This window comes from Drosophila biarmipes, unplaced genomic scaffold, assembly GCF_025231255.1.
Source record: "Drosophila biarmipes strain raj3 unplaced genomic scaffold, RU_DBia_V1.1 ptg000005l, whole genome shotgun sequence".
Classification (NCBI taxonomy): Eukaryota; Metazoa; Arthropoda; class Insecta; order Diptera; family Drosophilidae; genus Drosophila; species Drosophila biarmipes.
The window spans coordinates 4,953,727-4,965,711 of record NW_026114527.1 but is presented as its reverse complement, the minus strand read 5'-3'; the positions used below and the strand labels follow the sequence as shown (position 1 = coordinate 4,965,711).

Sequence of the window (11,985 nt, the reverse complement as noted above, 5' to 3'; positions counted from 1 at the left end):
ACGTCCACGCAGCGCCCAAACCTTGGACGACATATGATCACGAGGTACTCGATCCTACCGCTGCCGGTAGGACTCCAAGCCGATGTTCGCTCCAAGGAACCATATTCCGGCTTCTTTTTCTTATTTGCCATTTCCATATATATTCGTATGCAATCACACTTATAATCCTGATGCATGCTTAATAATGTACGTACATATGCCCGACCATCTCAACATGTGTAACGTAAGACAACGTAAGCACGGTAACCAACTTACCTACTTTCGCGATACACCCTACAAACATTTCAAAAGCGACATTAACAATACAATCCACATTATTTATAATTTCCAAATATAAAAAGTACAATTAACACACATATTTTTCCAAGTTCCCACAAACACAAATATCCATTCGTCTATACATACACATATATAATTCTGATGTATGCTTATTAATTGACGTACATATGCCTGTCCACTGCAACATATATACATAATATAATTATATTATCAAAAATCAATATAACGTGATTCAACCAAACCCATCACCACGATACGCCTTTCCAGAATTTGCATTATATTTATTTCAGCAGCGCTAATTCGCAAACACCGTCTGCTCACATCCATTAAATAAAAATAAATAAATATATATATTTTTTTGTGCAAGCCGTGACGTTGCGAAATATATATTTATTTTCCTATTAGTAGCGCTCATTTCCGCAGCACATCAAACAACTTCTAATATCTTAACATACATAACATAACATTTTTTCCGAATTCTCGTTATTACCTCGCACATCAAGTTGTTCATGTGCGACTGTTCCGTTCCCACATATTCCAAAAGTAGACCGGAGCTGCGACAATTGCCATAACGGAAAAACGAAGTAGCCACTGCGATATATTATTTTTTTATTTTTAAAATTAAATTAAATTACGATTTGTCGTCGTTCTTTTTCCTTTGGAAACCAATCTGATGATCCGCAACAGTGTGACCACACTCCAGGACAGATTTTTCCGGGCGGGTCTAATTTTTACAAATCAAACAAGGGCGGCCCAGATATAAGGTTATCGGTTCCGCCTGTTCTCGCCCGTGCACAGCAAGCCCAGTAGCCACAAAGTCGATCACAAAGGTGAAGAGCGAAACTTTCATAGCCACCCAAGAGACGACAAGAAGCTGTCTGTCAAGTCCGTAAAGTCGCTAGCAACTCGTTATAAGGCAAAAATGAGTAACGAAATTGCAAGTGCACCCCTCACTCGGTTCATCACGGTGTCATACCTTATGAGCTATTTCAGAGCGACGACTGAAACTCCATGGTCGTCATCTCCGTATCCACACCAGAAAAGGCCGTAAGGACCAAGTCCGCTCACTCTAGGACAAGGCCTAGAAAGAATATGAAGCGTGTCTAGACAAGATTTCAGCATTACGACTGAAGGGGCGGAGGATATTCTGGCGACTCTGCACCGAAAATATGAATATAGCTATTCGGTGTACGAGGAACTAGCAGTTCAGCTGTTAATCGAGTTAACAGTGAGTTAATCGACCGAGTAAATTTTCAGCATCCGCCCACGTGCACCAATAATAAGTCCACTTACAATCCGTCTGGGTGCCGGTTGCTACCATGCGATTGTGAAGTACTCAAAGGGGACTATCTGAAATGACCAAGATTTAGAGATCTTTTTCCAGCAGTTTATGTTAACAATTCTAGCTTGACATCTTTAGAACTAGCGGTAAGGCTAGGGCAATCGAAGCCAAGTCCCCCTCGCAAATGAGGATTTTGATTCAGCATTGGCAGCGTTTCGAGACCGTTTTAAAAATAAGAGGCCACTAGTAAACAGCCAACTCAAACTCCTTTTAAATTTGGGGTCCGTAAGATCTGAATCTGACCAAGCTCTGAAAGACCTACAGATCACAACCCAAGGGTGCTTAATAGCGCTGGCTCATTCCCACACTTCCACATAGAACTGGGACTGTCTCCTAGAATTCTTGTGCGCCAATAGATTACCAAAACTGACCCAAGACCGACAGGATGAAATGAACACGTTTCTGAGCGACCGATACCGAACGCTAGAGGCGATTGAGGATATGAAACCCAGCACCAGCAATCACTCTAACGCTAAGAGTCAGCCCGTTTTCAGGTAGCTCAACTCCTTTGAAGCTAAGATGGTCACAAAACAAAACAAAGAATTCCGATCTGTGCTCAAAAGAGAGTCATCTAGTGCATTTATTCCATCGTTTTCTCCAGATGTCTGTGAATGCGCGAACAAACTACAAAAAAAAGCAACTTTGCTTAAATTGTTTCGCGAGAGGTCACCACCTACGTGACTGTTCTAGCATTCACAGCTGTTTGAAATGTCGAACACGGCATCATACACTGTTGCATAAAGGCGACACCGTGGGTCTACTCCCGCAATTAGTTCTTCAGCAAGTTTACTAAATTCAGCTGTACAGGGGGCCACCAACGGTTCAGAAAATCTGCCCAGTATGCAGAACTATTTCGCAACCGGTGCCAGAGCGGTTTTGCTAGGCAAGGCCATTATTGACATATGCCACTTGAGAACGAGCTACAGGGCTCGCGTTCTAATAGACTCGGGTTCTGAGGCTACGTCTGTTACGGAACGCCTGTACAATCTGATTAAGCTGCCATTCCGCCAAATCCAAGCCCAAGTTTCGGGCTTAAATCAGACCGTTTCCGCTTAGGCGACCAGGCTCCACCATTTTTATATTCGAGCCCCCAAAAAGCAAGGCCTTCAGCTAGAAACCGCAGCTTACGTTTTGCCTGAATTGACCGGAAAGTAACCGTCTTACTTAATTCCACGAGATGCGCTGACTGATTTACCTGCCATGCCCCTGGCAGATCCAACATTTTTAGAGAGTTTCCAGATAGATGTTTTGATCGGAGCCGACATTTTACCGTCCGGGTTGCTGAGCGTCACGCGCACAAACATTTGTTGTTCTCTCCTAGGTCAGGAAACTATTTTCGGCTAGGTCAGCACCGGCCTAGTTTCTAGTACATCTAGCCAAAATCGGGTATAAGCTTTCACGACTCAGATAACCGAAACGAGTGACAGGGTCTTGGAAAAACTTCTCACTAAGTTTTGGGAGGTCGAGAACATACCAACGAAGATGTTAAAAGAATCCGATTTCTATTGCACAGCAATTTTCTCCAAACCCCACTAGAGACGCAAGCGGGAGATATGTGATAGCTTTACTCTTTTGCGAACCCGTAAATTTCGGATCCAAATTAGAACACTCGCGATCCATTGCCCTAGCTCACTTTTTAAAAACGAAAACCGTTTGACTAAAGACTTGCTATTAATAGAGCAATATGACTCAGTCACATGAGAGAAGTCCCACCGTCACGCCACGTGGTGATCAAACCTGAGAGTACCACCACCAAACTTAGCGAGGTATTCAATGCTTCTAGGCCTTCAGCAAGCTTGAACGATATTCTTCATGCTGGTCCAGTCCTACAATCTGATTTAACCATTCATCATTCACTTTCGTGACATTAATTCCGAAAGCTTTGCCAGCTTTGTTCGGAGCAATGCGACCTCGAATGAGTTCTATTTTGTCCCATCGTCAGTTTCGACTGAAACTACTTATTCCCAAATCGCTAAACTTGTTGACCCAGCCGGATGGCTGTCCCCGTTTATTCTCCGCTCAAAAATCTTAGTGCAAGAGATTTGGATAATATCCCACAGAAATTAACAGATCCGTATCCAAGGTGGGTTGGTTTACAGTCAGAGGTGAATGTAGATGGTTTTTGTAATGCGTCGCAGAAGGCATATGGGGCCGTTGTTGTCAGAAATGATTGCAGCTATCATTCCGAATACGTCAATTTCCAAATCCGACATTGTCTGTTGGACTGATTTCACCTTCGTGCTCGCATAGTTGAATAAACCGGCATGCCACTGGACAACGTTTGTAGCCAACCGAGTGACCAAGATTATTCAGGTGACAAGCGCTGGGCATTGGGCGCATGTGCGATCTGAGCACAATTCCGCGGACCTAGCCAGTCGAGGCGTTTCGCTGCGGGAGCTGTTTCATAGCCAACTCTGGTGGGAAGGACCGGTTTGGTTACAACAGCCAAAAGACATGTGGCCAACACTGGGGCTTGCACTTCCAGTCACAGACTTAGAGCAGCGCGCTGTGAAGGTCAATTTTGCAACGGCCCCATCCGAAGATTTTCTGGAACGGTTCTCTAAGTTGGACAAGGCTCTGCAGGTCCTTGCGTACGTTTTACGGTTTATTCAACGCTGCCGCAAGTTGCCGAGGGGCCCGGCTGATCGGCCTACCAAGGAAGAGGTCCGAGAAACTGAAAGAGCCCTTATTCTATATGCTCAGCGGGAGGAATATGCCCAAGAGATTAAATTCCTAAACGATAAGCGTCCAATTCTAGTCTCCAGCCCGATAGTCAACCTGTTTCCATTTCTAGACCAGCGAGGCCTTGTGATCCCATTACCGCCTCAACGGCCCTTCAGTACAACGAGAGGCATCCTATTATAATGCCATACAACTGTAGCTCGCCTGCTCGCCTGCTCGCCTTTTTTCACAACAGATTTCCCTGCATGGCGGCAACCAACTAGGGGTACGCCTCATCCGATCGAAGTAATGGATTCCTAAAATCAAGAATCTGGTGTGGACTATTTACAAGAAGAGAGTACAGACGCAATTATTGGGCGATCTTCCTACCGATCGAGTCTCCTTTTCCAGGCCATTTACATATACTGGCATTGATTATGCAGGCCAGTTTGAGATCAAAACTATACAGGCAGAGCATGCCTTATTACAAAGGGATATGTTTGCGTGTTTGTGTGTTTCTCCAGAAAGGCTATTCATTTAGAGCCTACGACCGACCTGACAGCCGTGAAGTGCCTCACGGCATTTGCTTCCGATTCGTAGCGAGAATAGGTTGTCCTCAGCTGGTCTATTCGGATAATGGCAAAACCTTTGTGGGGGCAGCGACTCTACTTTCTCGGGATTTCATGCAGACGTTCAAGAAGTGACTGTGAATGATACCTACAGCCATCAGGGAATTTTGTGGCGGTTGATTCCACCATGAGCTCCACATATGGAAGGATTGTATGAGGCTGGAGTGAAAAGCTTCAAGGTATTTTTCTACAAGTCGACGTCAAGTCGGAAGTACACTTTTGAAGAGTTCGCAACTCTTCTAGTCAAAGTTGAAGAATGACTCAATTCCAGGCCGCTGTCTCCCATGTCCGAAAATCCTTCTGAGTTGTTGGCATTGACGCCAGGTCCATTGCTTTCCACAGCTGAATCCGAAATTAAGGGCGAAGCTAACTTAAAAGAACTTCACAAGCGCAATAAGTGGCAGAATACTTCTAGAAATGTCCAGGTCGATGATATGGTGGTCGTCAAAAAAGACAAAATGCCATAAAACGACTGGCGGCTAGGCAGAGTTGTATGTGTCTTTCCAGGGGTTGATAGTAGAGTTCGCTTAGTCGAAATCCTTACCGCTCGAGGGAGTATAAGACGTCCCATCCACAAGCTACTTCTTCTTCCTATGGAGGCCAAGGCAACCTTCATTTTTCAAAATAGTGCCTACTCTCCTTATGCTTCAAAATCCGTTCACAATTTATACTAAATGCGCTTATCATTTTTTGTTATTAAAGCAATAAAACCATGGCTCCACGTCCACGCAGCGCCCAAACCTTGGACGACATATGATCACGAGGTACTCGATCCTACCGCTGCCGGTAGGACTCCAAGCCGATGTTCGCTCCAAGGAACAATATTCCGGCTTCTTTTTCTTATTTGCCATTTCCATATATATTCGTATGCAATCACACTTATAATCCTGATGCATGCTTAATAATGTACGTACATATGCCCGACCATCTCAACATGTGTAACGTAAGACAACGTAAGCACGGTAACCAACTTACCTACTTTCGCGATACACCCTACAAACATTTCAAAAGCGACATTAACAATACAATCCACATTATTTATAATTTCCAAATATAAAAAGTACAATTTACACACATATTTTTCCAAGTTCCCACAAACACAAATATCCATTCGTCTATACATACACATATATAATCCTGATGTATGCTTATTAATAGACGGGCATATGCCTGTCCACTGCAACATATATACATAATATAATTATATTATCAAAAATCAATATAACGTGATTCCACCAAACCCATCACCACGATACGCCTTTCCAGAATTTGCATTATATTTATTTCAGCAGCGCTAATTCGCAAACACCGTCTGCTCACATCCATTAAATAAATATAAATAAAAATATATATTTTTTTGTGCAAGCCGTGACGTTGCGAAATATATATTTATTTTTCTATTAGTAGCGGTCATTTCCGCAGCACATCAAACAACTTCTAATATCTTAACATACATAACATAACATTTTTTCCGAATTCTCGTTATTACCTCGCACATCAAGTTGTTCATGTGCGACTGTTCCGTTCCCACATATTCCAAAAGTAGACCAGAGCTGCGACCGCTTGCAATTGCCATAACGGAAAAACGAAGTAGCCACTGCGATATATTATTTTTTTATTTTTAAAATTAAATTAAATTACGATTTGTCGTCGTTCTTTTTCCTTTGGAAACCAATCTGATGATCCGCAATAGTGTGACCACACTCCAGGACAGATTTTTCCGGGCGGGTCTAATTTTTACAAATCAAACAAGGGCGGCCCAGATATAAGGTTATCGGTTCCGCCTGTTCTCGCCCGCGCACATCAAGCCCAGTAGCCACAAAGTCGATCACAAAGGTGAAGAGCGAAACATTCTTAGCCACCCAAGAGACGACAAGAAGCTGTCTGTCAAGTCCGTAAAGTCGCTAGCAACTCGTTATAAGGCAAAAATGAGTAACGAAATTGCAAGTGCACCCCTCACTCGGTTCATCACGGTGTCATACCTTATGAGCTATTTCAGAGCGACGACTGAAACTCCATGGTCGTCATCTCCGTATCCACACCAGAAAAGGCCGTAAGGAACAAGTCCGCTCACTCTAGGACAAAGCCTAGAAAGAATATGAAGCGTGTCTAGACAAGATTTCAGCATTACGACTGAAGGGGCGGAGGATATTCTGGCGACTCTGCACCGAAAATATGAATATAGCTATTCGGTGTACGAGGAACTAGCAGTTCAGCTGTTAATCGAGTTAACAGTGAGTTAATCGACCGAGTAAATTTTCAGCATCCGCCCACGTGCACCAATAATAAGTCCACTTACAATCCGTCTGGGTGCCGGTTGCTACCATGCGATTGTGAAGTACTCAAAGGGGACTATCTGAAATGACCAAGATTTAGAGATCTTTTTCCAGCAGTTTATGTTAACAATTCTAGCTTGACATCTTTAGAACTAGCGGTAAGGCTAGGGCAATCGAAGCCAAGTCCCCCTCGCAAATGAGGATTTTGATTCAGCATGGGCAGCGTTTCGAGACCGTTTTAAAAATAAGAGGCCACTAGTAAACAGCCAACTCAAACTCCTTTTAAATTTGGGGTCCGTAAGATCTGAATCTGACCAAGCTCTGAAAGACCTACAGATCACAACCCAAGGGTGCTTAATAGCGCTGGCTCATTCCCACACTTCCACATAGAACTGGGACTGTCTCCTAGAATTCTTGTGCGCCAATAGATTACCAAAACTGACCCAAGACCGACATTCCGACTTGGGATGAAATGAACACGTTTCTGAGCGACCGATACCGAACGCTAGAGGCGATTGAGGATATGAAACCCAGCACCAGCAATCACTCTAACGCTAAGAGTCAGCCCGTTTTCAGGTAGCTCAACTCCTTTGAAGCTAAGATGGTCACAAAACAAAACAAAGAATTCCGATCTGTGCTTAAAAGAGAGTCATCTAGTGCATTTATTCCATCGTTTTCTCCAGATGTCTGTGAATGCGCGAACAAACTACAAAAAAAAGCAACTTTGCTTAAATTGTTTCGCGAGAGGTCACCACCTACGTGACTGTTCTAGCATTCACAGCTGTTTGAAATGTCGAACACGGCATCATACACTGTTGCATAAAGGCAACACCGTGGGTCAACTCCCGCAATTAGTTCTTCAGCAAGTTTACTAAATTCAGCTGTACAGGGGGCCGCCAACGGTTCAGAAAATCTGCCCAGTATGCAGAACTATTTCGCAACCGGTGCCAGAGCGGTTTTGCTAGGCACGGCCATTATTGACATATGCCACTTGAGAACGAGCTACAGGGCTCGCGTTCTAATAGACTCGGGTTCTGAGGCTACGTCTGTTACGGAACGCCTGTACAATCTGATTAAGCTGCCATTCCGCCATATCCAAGCCCAAGTTTCGGGCTTAAATCAGACCGTTTCCGCTTAGGCGACCAGGCTCCACCATTTTTATATTCGAGCCCCTAAAAAGCAAGGCCTACAGCTAGAAACCGCAGCTTACGTTTTGCCTGAATTGGCCGGAAAGTTACCGTCTTACTTAATTCCACGAGATGCGCTGACTGATTTACTTGCCATGCCCCTGGCAGATCCAACATTTTTAGAGAGTTTCCAGATAAATGTTCAGATCGGAGCCGACATTTTACCGTCCGGGTTGCTAAGCGGCACGCGCACAAACATTTTTTGTTCTCTCCTAGGTCAGGAAACTATTTTCGGCTTGGTGCTTACCGTCCCAGTTTCTAGTACATCTAGCCAAAATCGGGTATAAGCTTTCACGGCTCAGATAACCGAAACGAGTGACAGGGTCGTGGAAAAACTTCTCACTAAGTTTTGGGAGGTTGAGAACATACCAACAAAGAGGTTAAAAGAATCATATTTCTATTGCAAGAGCAATTTTCTCCAAACCCCACTAGAGACGTAAGCGGGAGATACGTGGTAGCTTTACTGTTTTGCGAACCCGAAAATTTCGGATCCAAATTAGGACACTCGCGATCCATTGCCCTAGCTCACTTTTTAAAAAACGAAAACCGTTTGACTAGAGACTTGCTATTAATAGAGCAATATGACTCAGTCATTCAAGCGTATTTGGATCTGCGTCACATGAGAGAAGTCCAACCGTCTTACGATGTTCCGAACTATTATCTTTCACACCACGTGGTGATCAAACCTGAGAGTACCACCAAACTTAGCGTGGTATTCAATGCGTGGTATTTCTGCAAAGGCCCCATCCGGAGATTTTCTGGAACGGTTCTCCAAGTTGGACAAGGCTCTGCAGGTCCTTGCGTACGTTTTACGGTTTATTCAACGCTGCCGCATGAGGCCGAGGGGCCCTGCTGATCGGCCTACCAAGGAAGAGGTCCAAGAAACTGAAAGAGCCCTTATTCTATATGCTCAGCGGGAGGAATATACCAAAGAGATTAAATTCCTAAACGATAAGCGTCCAATTCCAGTCTCCAGCACGATAGTCAACCTATTTCCATTTCTAGACCAGCGAGGGCTTGTAAGGGTATGTGGTCGCATTACAGCCTCAACGGCCCTTCAGTATGACGAGAGGCATCGTATTATACTGCCATACAACTGTCGACTAGCTCGCCTGCTCGCCTTTTTTCACAACAGATTTCCCTGCATGGCGGCAACCAACGAGTGGTACGCCTCATCCGATCGAAGTATTGGATTCCTAAAATCAAGAATCTGGTAAAAGTGTTTGTGTGTTTCTTCACAAAGGCTATCCATTTAGAGCCTACGTCCGACCTGACAGCCGTAAAGTGCCTCACGGCATTTGCTCGATTCGTAGCGAGAAGAGGTTGTCCTCAGCTGGTCTATTCGGATAATGGCAAAACCTTTGTTGTTGAACGTCTGACTGTGATTGATACCTAAGCTATCAGAAAATTTTGTGGCGGTTAATTCCACCATGAGCTCCACATATGGAAGGATTGTGGGAGGCTGGAGTGAAAAGCTTCAAGGCATTTTTCTACAAGTCGACGTCAAGTCGAAGGTACACGTTTGAAGAGTTCCCAACTCTTCTAGTCAAAGTTGAAGAATGACTCAATTCCAGGCCGCTGTCTCCCATGTCCGAAAATCTTTCTGAGTTGTTGGCATTTACGCCAGCCCATTGCTTTCCACAGCTGAATACGAAATTAAGGGCGAAGCTAACTTAAAAGAACTTCAGAAGCGCAATAAGTGGCAGAATACTTCTAGAAATGTCCAGGTCGATGATATGGTGGTCGTCAAAAAAGACAAAATGCCATCCACGTCCACGCAGCGCCCAAACCTTGGACGACATATGATCACGAGGTACTCGATCCTACCGCTGCCGGTAGGACTCCAATCCGATGTTCGCTCCAAGGAACCATATTCCGGCTTCTTTTTATTATTTGCCATTTCCATATATATTCGTATGCAATCACACTTATAATCCTGATGCATGCTTAATAATGTACGTACATATGCCCGACCATCTCAACATGTGTAACGTAAGACAACGTAAGCACGGTAACCAACTTACCTACTTTCGCGATACACCCTACAAACATTTCAAAAGCGACATTAACAATACAATCCACATTATTTATAATTTCCAAATATAAAAAGTACAATTTACACACATATTTTTCCAAGTTCCCACAAACACAAATATCCATTCGTCTATACATACACATATATAATCCTGATGTATTATTAATAGACGTGTATATGCCTGTCCACTGCAACAACAAAAATCAATAAAACGTGATTCCACCAAACCCATCACCACGATACGCCTTTCCAGAATTTGCATTATATTTATTTCAGCAGCGCTAATTCGCAAACACCGTCTGCTTACATCCATTAAATAAAAATAAATAAAAATATAATTTTTTTGCGCAAGCCGTGACGTTGCGAAATATATATTTATTTTCCTATTAGTAGCGCTCATTTCCGCAGCACATCAAACAACTTCTAATATCTTGGATAACATTTTTTCCGAATTCTCGTTATTACTTCGCACATCAAGTTGTTCATGTGCGTCCGTTCCCACATATTCCAAAAGTAGACCGGAGCTGCTACCGCTTGCAATTGCCATAACGGAAAAACGAAGTAGCCACTGCGATATATTATTATTTTTATTTTTAAAATTAAATTAAATTACGATTTGTCGTCGTTCTTTTTCCTTTGGAAGCCAATCTGGTGATCCGCAACAGTGTGACCACACTCCAGGACAGACTTTTCCGGGCGGGTCTAATTTTTACAAATCAAACAAATGCGGCCCAGATAATCTGATTTCTGGAATGCCAGGAGGAGATAAAACAAGGTTATCGGTTCCGCCTGTAATTAAAACGCGATCGCTATCCGCATCTCCTCGCCCGCGCACAGCAAGCCCAGTAGCCCCAAAGTCGATCACAAAGGTGAAGAGCGAAACTTTCTTAGCCACCCAAGAGACGACAAGAAGCTGTCTGTCAAGTCCGTAAAGTCGCTGCAACTCGTTCTCAGGCAAAAATGAGTAACGAAATTGCAAGTGCACCCCTCACTCGGTTCATCACGGTGTCATACCTTATGAGCTATTTCAGAGCGACGACTGAAACTCCATGGTGGTCATCTCCGTCCGTCCACACCAGAAAAGGCCGTAAGGAACAAGTCCGCTCACTCTAGGACAAAGCCTAGAAAGAATATGAAGCGTGTCTAGACACGATTTCAGCATTACGACTGAAGGGGCGGAGGATATTCTGGCGACTCTGCACCGAAAATATGAATATAGCTATTCGGTGTACGAGGAACTAGCAGTTCAGCTGTTAATCGAGTTAACAGTGAGTTAATCGACCGAGTAAATTTTCAGCATCCGCCCACGTGCACCAATAATCAGTCCACTTACAATCCGTCTGGGTGCCGGTTGCCACCATGCGATTGTGAAGTACTCAAAGGGGACTATCTGAAATGACCAAGATTTAGAGATCTTTTTCCAGCAGTTTATGTTAACAATTCTAGCTTGACATCACTAGAACTAGCGGTAAGGCTAGGGCAATCGAAGCCAAGTCCCCCTCGCAAATGAGGATTTTGATTCAGCATGGGCAGCGTTTCGAGACCGTTTTAAAAATAAGAGGCCACTAGTAAACAG

At 43.9% G+C, this 11,985-nt stretch overlaps 1 pseudogene; it reads left to right on the top strand.

The window, feature by feature from the left end:
- Positions 1-214: 214 nt before the first annotated feature.
- On the top strand, positions 215-5,042 carry LOC122818743 (uncharacterized; annotated as a pseudogene).
- Positions 5,043-11,985: the final 6,943 nt, after the last annotated feature.